Here is an 8,795-nt window from a genome sequence, read left to right on the forward strand (position 1 = left end):
TCACTCTCCTTCTTCCCCTTCTTCAAACCCCCCATCCCCCCCCCGCCACCCCCCCCCGCTTCTTTTTCTTTTCATTTCTCTCTCTCTTCCTCACATTTACTGTTACATAAAATCCAGACTATTGGTTTTGGCATATGGTCTCATTTGCACCTCAATTCACAGGCCTCTCCCTAATAATTGTAATAACCCGATGATAACAACCCACTGAAACTTGATGAAATTTGAACAGAACTCATTCACCTTTAAGCAGTTTAAGCAACCACTATATGGGAAAAAAAAGTATAGACCAGTACATTTAGAAAATGTTGCATTCCTTCAGTGCAAAAAAAAAAAGCACAATCAGTAGAGCATATATTGTTCATCCACTCAGCTGTGCGTTGTGGTGGTGTTCACAGGGGCCTTAGGATGAGGGAAGAGATGAGGATCTGACTCTTGATTTATTATTTTATGATATATATTCTATTAAAATTATACTAAAAGAATAGAAGAAAGGATTTCATCAGAAGGCTAGCTAAGAATAGAAAAAGAATGAATAACAAAAGCTTGTGTCTCAGACAGAGAGTCCAAGCCAGCTGACTGTGAGTGGCCATTAATTAGAAACAACTCTAGGAGACCAATCACAGATGCACCTGTTGCATTCCACAGCAGCAGATAACCATTGTTTACATTTTGTTCCTGAGGTCTCTCAGCTTCTCAGGAGAAAAAACCCAAAGGATTTTTCATAAAACATGTCTGTGACAGTGCAGAGCACTGAACTGCTGCACCAGAAGACGGGCATTATCCCATCCTGTATTTCTCTTTGGCATTCTCTCTGTGAGTACAGATGAGACAAAACCAAAAAGTTCAACTTGAGTCAATCTTTACCTTCAAAGGAACTTTCTGCAGAGGCCAATGCTCTGCACGCTGATGAACTCCTTGCAGAGGCCAATGCTCTGCACGCTCAGGAACTTTGCAGAGGCCAATGCTCCGCGAACAATTCCCCTGGCGAATCGCCCAGCGAAGCCGCCTGCAGGAGCCCAGGCTGCGCACAAGCAGCCAGGGCCGCGTTCTCAGGCAACTGAGGCCGCGCCGCTGTCACAGACGCTGCCGCCGCCTTCGTGGTTTCCAGGCAGCCGCGGAACCCGGCAGCCGCCGCCCTTTCCCGGATCCTGCCCGTCCCGGCCCCGCACGCCCCCCAAGATGCTGCCGGGGCTCGGGGGCTTCGTCTGCCTGGGCTGGGGCTCGGCCTCCCCTGCGGGACAAGGTGAGGGGGGGTCCCCGGGGGTCGTGTCCCCCCGGGAGCGTGTGTGAGTCCCCCATGTCCCCCCCAAGCCGGGGTCACCCCCTTTTCTCTGTCCAGAGCTCCTGAGCCAGCTCCTGCTGCCGCCTGGGAGGGGCTTTGGGGAGCCCCCCGGGGACCCCCTTGAATGCCCATTCTGGGCACTGGGACCCTTCGCATCTCCTTCCCCAGCTGCAGGACCCCCTGCACCCCCTTATCCTGCCCCGACACCCCCTGCACCCCCTTTCCCGGGTATCCTCCTCTCCCAGCCCCTGGATCCCCCGTTTCCATGAGCCCGGGGACCCCCGGACCCCATTCCCGGCCAGCCCGGGGCACCTCAGCCCCAGGCCTTCCTTTGCCCGGCGAGCGGTGACGTCACTGCAGACTCGGGCCGCCATTGGCGAGCAGCAAAGAGCGGCGCCAATGGCGGGGCCGGAGGCGGCTCAGGGGCCGTGAAGAGCCTTGAGCTGTGAGGGGCCATGAGGGGCCATGAAGGGCCGTGAGGTGTCACTCTTGCGCCGAGAATGACGCAGGAACAGGCAGGAAGCAGTATTGCAGAAAGACTAAAAGAAGGTTTAATTCAAGAGAACCGTGCGGTTTTTATAGAGTGATACGATATATTCTGTTTGATTGGCTAGTTAACAAAAACATTCTTTATACACCGTCCTTGAGAAGAAGAGAAAGACGAAGTAGAAGAACACCACCTGCAGACTGTTTATACTTAAGTTCTCACATTCTTACAACTTGCTAATAATTCTCACAAGCTGCTGTGAGAAACACTTGCTGTTTCTCTCTCTGTGTCCCATGGCATCCACAGTGAGGGGCTGTGAGGGCTCTTGGGCAACTGTGTGGTGTTATCTTTTTATACTAAAAACTACGTGTACACTATTCACAATAACTTCTCAATACTTATCACCTATGTTAGGCAGTGAGTTTTTACTCTAAACTAATCTAAAAATGCCAACATCATTTAAAAGACGAAGGAAGGAAGGAAGGAAGGAAGGAAGGAAGGAAGGACAAGGCACACTTAAATTCTTCTATCTTGGGACTTCAAGCCCCCATTCTAAAAATCTCAAAAATCTATTTTTCACACCGTGACAAACTAACAATTATTCTACTTAAACTTTCTTGACTTGTAATTCTTCCTATAAAGGTTGGTAATTGTTTTTTCCAAGGGCTAAATCAAAGGCACAGGGGTCTTGGGCTCTGTGCCAAGGTCTCTGAGCCCCCTGGGCAGGGGCTGGAGCCCTCCAGGGCAGCCAGAGGAATTTCCTGGGTTCCCCCAATATTATATTAAAAGAAATGATATACTAAAACTACACTAAAGAAAGAGAAAGGATACATCAGAAGGCTGGAAAAGAATGAATAATAAAAACCCGTGACTGACCAGAGTCCTGACACAGCTGGACTGGGATTGGTGATTAAATTAAAACAATTCCCATGCTGGGTAAGCAATCCTCCAAATCACATTCCAAAGCAGCAAAACAGGGAGAAGCTGAAGCTTCCCAGCTTCCCAGGAGATGAAATCCTGGTGAAGGAATTTTCCATAAAATATCACGGTGACACTGTTTGGCTTGGTTTGGTTGAGATGGGGGTTGAGGTTGGGGTTTGCTGCATTTTGTTGATTGGAAAGGAAAGAGAGAGTTTTTGGGGTTTTTGGTTTTTAACGTGTGTGTTTCACAGAGTTGTGCCCAGCTTCTCAGTGGTTCAGCAGTCCGTCAGTTACACAAAAAGCTTTACATCACTTCCCTGAATTTTCCTCCCATTCCAAACCAGGACAGGGTGATGTTGCAGACATATTTAATGAAAAATCTTTTCCTTAAGATTTTTTCTCTTTAGAAGTTGAGAGACTTCAAAAACAAAATGTAAACAATGATTATTTGCTGCTGTGGAATGCAACAAGTGCATCTTTGATTGGTCGCATGTAATTGTTTTTAATTAATAATTAATCACAGTCCAGCTGTCTCAGACTCTCTAGTCAGTCACCAGATTTTATGATCATTCTATTCTTTTCTATTCTCTGCTAGCTTTCTGATGAAATCTTTTCTTCTCTTCTTTTAGTAAGTTTTAATATATCATTTTTTAAATGTAATCTATATTATAAAATGATACATCAGCCTTCTAAAACATAAAGTCAGCATTCTCATTTCTTGCCTCGTCCTGAGACCCCTGTGAACACCAGCACAGGGCGGGGTCATCATCCCACGGTGGGAGCATCTCCTAGGGCTTGGTCAATCTCCTACTTGTCTCCCAGTGCTCCCAGCACCTCCCAGTGCCCCCAGCACCTCCCAGTGCTCCCAGCACCTCCCAGTGGTGCTGAGACTGTCTCCTGCTGGTTCCACCACCTACCACTTGCTCCATGAGCATCTCCTGGTGTGTGACTGTGTTTAGAGGGGTCTTAGGATGAGGGAAGAGACGAGGATCTCACTCCATGGTTCAGAAGGCTTGATTTATTATTTTATGATATATATTATATTAAAACTTATGATATATATTATATTAAAACTATACTAAAAGAATAGAAGAAAGGATTTCATCAGAAGGCTAGCCAAGAATAGAAAAAGAAAGAATGAAGAACAAAAGCTTGTGCCTCAGACAGAGAGTCTGAGCCAGCTGTGATTGGCCATGAATAAGAAATAACACTATGAGACCAATCCCAAATGCACCTGTTGCATTCCACAGCAGCAGATAATCAACGTTTACATTTTGTTCCTGAGGCCTCTCAGCTTCTCAGGAGGAAAAATCCCAAGGAAAGGATTGTTCATAAAAGATGTCTGTGACACTGGTGGTCTCACCATCCTCCCCTGATGGCACAGCCCCGTTTCTCCTCCCCAGGACCTACTTCTACAGCGGGCACAGCTCCGTCCCCCCCAGCCCCTCCGTGCCCCCAGGCTCCTCTGACACCTGCCAGTTCTCCAGCCCCTGTTCCGTGGCTCTTGTGGAGTCCTGGTCTATGAGGCCCCCACCTTCACCGTGGCCATCTTCTTCTCCAACCCCCTGGACTACAACCGCTTTGCCATGGAGCTGGGCCTGGAGCTGTCCCTGCTCAAAGCTCACCTGGGCAGGTTGGAGGACACCTCCCACCGCATGTCCCAGATGAGGACGTCCTTCACCACCAACGGGACCACTGCGTGCTGCCACGTCACCCTGGACACCTGCCAGGAGCCCGTCCAGGTGAGTGTTGGCCACGTCAAGGTGACAGCCACCATGTCCAACACACGCAGATCCATTATCAGGGTGGTTCTGCAGGAGCAGGAGGGCTCAGGGAAGGAGGCTGGAGAGAGGCTTCCATGCTATGTGTCAGCAAAGGGATTAATTTAGTTTTTACTGGGCCTGTGAACAGAGAAACAAGGCACACAAAAACTGCTTTTCCCAGCAAGAACAGGTGGAAGAGAAGAAGAAGACATCCGGCTCAAGAATGTAGGAATAGACAAAACAAGGACTGAATCTGGGCTTGATGGTAATGGGTAAATTGTAATATGTAAATTGCTTACTTGTAAAATCATGTGTGCACGAATGGTTAGGAGTATCGTTTGTGTGACCTCAGGCCAGAATAAATTATGCCCTCTGTAAACCAAATTAGTGTTAAGGGGTCTTCTTCCAGTATTTTGGAGATTTTGTGGCAGTAAATTGGAGAGCCAGCCAGAAGATCAGCCTAGAGCTTCAATGAATCCACAGATCTCCAGCCAGCACTGAGGAATTTTCAGGGAGAAAATCAACTTTAGACCTTCAGGGACTCGAGGCAAGATCCCTGGCCTAAGTGAAGGCATCATTTAAATTATTTTCCTTTGGCTTATTGACAAGGGATGCAAATCCCCACACAGAGTTACTGGTAAGTGTCAGAACCCAGGAAATTCCTCTGGCTGCCCTGGAGGGCTCCAGCCCCTGCCCAGGGAGCTCAGAGAACCTGGCACAGAGCCCATGACCCCTGTGACTTGGATTTTGACCCATGGAAAAAAAAATTACCAACCTTATATGAAGATCTGCAAGCCACGAAATTCTAAGTAGAATAATAGTTAGTCATGGGGTGAAAAATAGATTTTTGGGAGTTTTTAGAATGGGGGTTCAGGAGGCAAGATGGAGGAATCTGGGTGTTGTCCAGTCTTTCTCCTTCTTCTTGGTCTCCAACTTCTGCTGTGATGGTGGCACTTTTAGATTGGTTTAGAGTAGAAGCTCACTGTCTAACATAGGTGATAGGTATTGGGAAGTTATGATAAATAATGTACATGTAGTTTTTAGTACAAAAGATAACACCACACTGAGGGTGTCAGTGTGCCTCTGTCTGACCTGCTGAGCAGACATCGGCAGGCCAGAAGAAAGAATTTTATAGATAAGAAACAATAAACAACCTTGAGAGCAAGAACTGAAGAGTTCTGACTCCTTCTTCGACCACCAGGCTGGGAAAAGAGACTTTCTAACCTATCTCGGGGTCACTCTGACCAGCAGAGACTCTGAGAGCTAAGGGGGGTTTGAGCCCCTGGGTGAGCTTATCAGGGAGAAGTTTGAGTTCCTGACCTCAGGGAGTCAGAGTTTCCCCTCTCTGGAGTTCAGGTCCCCAAGAACTATCAGGGGTTTGAGTTCCCTAGGAAATAGTAGAGGTTGTCTTTGGCAGGAATTGACAGTAAAAGATTTTAAAATCACAAAATTCAGGGAGCTAGAAATAAAGTTAGGCTTAGTAGGCCCTGGGAAAATGTGAAAGGTAGGCCCTGGGAAATGTTAGACCTTGTATTTGCTAGATCATGTGAAACTGCAGCCGTGTAGTCAGTATATGATAAATGATACAATTGTTAGATGTGATTGGATATAATTATTGTTGAAAGAATCATGAGAAACTATGTTAGAAGTTTGAGGGAATCACGAGGGATCCACGCTTGGATGATATCAATGTATACAATAGAACAATGTACGTTTAATAATTAATATGTAAGTTATAGAATGATAGAATATAAAACATGTTCGGTCCCAAAGCATGTCAGACTCAGATTTGGGTTTGTGTCCCCTGACACCCAGAGCTCTTAATAAAAGCACCTGCATAGAATCATTCTGTGATTATGTGTTCCTGAACACTAACAGTATCAGGAATTGTTGTATCAGACCAAGATCATAGTTTGAAGAAAAATCATTGTTCTGCTCTCTTGTAGCATAGGCTGCAATCATCTGAACTTGGATGGAGGAAAGAAGAAAAAAGAAAACCACATTCTTCATTTACAACTGAAGCCTGGCCACAGCTTCATCTGGAGCCACTTTTGTGGTGGAGATTGCTTAATTCCTTTGCATTCCTCACATTCTCTGCATTCTTCTTGAACTCTGAGAGCCTGTTCATGTGAGAGTGGTACCTTGATGTGAGTTTGCCAGCATAGCAACATGGGGATGTCCTTGATACAAAAATTCATTTGCAGAGGGACCGTTGAGAGTGTTGGAGTGTGACTGAGTGTTTGCAGGTGGTTTGGAGTTGCTTTGTTTTTGTGTGCCTGGCTGAGATGGCATTTGTGGGCTTGAAGCCCCCTCTTTTGTCAGTTTGAGTGACTGCAGGTTTGGCAGTCCCCTTCCTCTTCCCCTCTCCCCCCTCCATGACAAAGCTGGAAATACCATTATGACTTTCAGAGGTAATAGCTTGTATATCTGTAATTATTGAATATGGGGCCAGTTTCTTCTGAAACTAAAGTGGGAGATGATATTCCAAATTCTCCATTGAAATGTTTGTTGAAAAACTGGAAACAGACCCACTAACTAAACCTAATCCAATATTGTAATCAGTGCTGGTCAGCATACAAGCTAAACTCCCAGGCTAAGTGGCCAGAATATGGTACCTTAGTTTATAACAACTTTTTACAGCTGACGTTGTTTTGTAGAAGAGAAGGGAAATGGAATGAATTGCTGTTTTGGATGGGTAATGCCACGGCTGGCTCTTGCAATTAAAGGATGGATATTATGTGAATGTTAAGAGAAGTTTTATTGATTTCTGGTTATGTTCTTGTGATTTGTTGTTTAGATGTCTTCTCTTCTCTCCACTGTCCCCTTCCCTCCCAAACTGTTGCCCAGGGAGGGTCTTGCTAGCTAGGACAGGTGGAGGGAGGGTGAGTACCTGTACCCCTGGCATGGGGCATTTGGGAGGAGGCAAAGCTGTTACCAGGAGGGGTGACATGACAACACCTGGCTGTTGGAATCCTGCATGCTGAGAATTTTAAACTTTCTCTGCTGAAAGGCACAGACTCGCAAGAGAACACTGCATTTGACCTGGGGCTGTGGAGAAAGCTCCCAGAATTGATTAATAGCACTGGGATTATGGGTGCATAGTTGGATTTACAATTAAATATACAAAAGAAATATTGTTCCTCCTTGATGCTATTCAACTGCCCAGAGAAGTTCCTGCACTACACCACAAAGCACAACACCAACAAGGGGATTCCCAAATTCCTACAGGGAACAGATGTGCAGATAAAGCTGCACAAGAGGTTGCACAACCTGGTATTAATACCTGAGAAAGCCATTTCTCTTCCAGAAGTTAGCCCTGGATATTGTCAAGCAGATTTAAAATTAGCTACTTCTCTAGAAGCCCAGAATAAAGAGCAGAATGGCTGGTAACTCCCAACAATCCTCTCAGAGTCCCACCACAACTGGTGTTGCAAATTCTCAAGAGAAACACCAGCAAACCCACTGGGATTTCCATGCTATGGTGAGTAGTCTGCGGGCTCAGACACCCAGTGCTCTTATGACAAAAATTGTCCAGTCTGTTACAGAAAAATGCCTGATATGTCTTTAAAATAATCCTTTGAACTTATAAAGGCCACCTTCAGATATCACTAAAAGAGGAAACACTCCCAGAGGTCACTGGTAAATTGATTTTTGAGCTACCATGCTGTGGTGGTTTGACAGGAAATGTGTTTTCTGGGATGCTGTGTTTTGGGCCAATGGATGTTCAGGCTTTAATATTGGCATTTAACCTGGCCATTGGGACATTAGACACGCCTCTGAGAACACGGGGTTAAAAGCAGAGCTCTCCCTTGGGAGGGTCCTTTTGGGTTTCCGGCGGGAAAGAGTTCGGGGAAAAGCCATGAGGCCGGGAGAGGTGGGCCTGAGCCCGGGGGTGGAAGGGTGGAAGAGAGAAAGAGAGAAAAAGAGAGAGACGGTGCCTGGGACTGTAACCTTGAGACTGGATAAACATGGGCCTGTGCCGGCAGCACGGCTGGGAAGGGGAAAAGGGCGGGGGGGGGGGGGGTGCAGCCAGCCGCTTGTAGGAGCTTTTAACCCCTTTTTGGAGAATGAGAACTTTACAGATCATTGACCTCTCCTAGAAGATAGAGTGGAAGATGAGGAAGGAAATGTGCAAGTGTGAGAGAGGTCTGGGTGAGTGAGAGATAGTGGAAGAATAGAGAAGAATCCTAGTGGGAAGAGATGATGGAGTGGCTTTTGCTGGACTCTTTTTGTATAGCCATGGACAGAACCATGTTCCTTGTGACACAGAGACTGCATCTAGGGGGAGGCAATGGCCACAGAACCAAGAGGGTTCAGTGTTGGTGCCCCTTGGCCCCAGGGG

The sequence above is a fragment of the Agelaius tricolor genome, unplaced genomic scaffold (genome assembly GCF_023055355.1).
Source record: "Agelaius tricolor isolate 1412-34295 unplaced genomic scaffold, bAgeTri1.0.p SCAF_64, whole genome shotgun sequence".
Classification (NCBI taxonomy): domain Eukaryota; kingdom Metazoa; phylum Chordata; class Aves; order Passeriformes; family Icteridae; genus Agelaius; species Agelaius tricolor.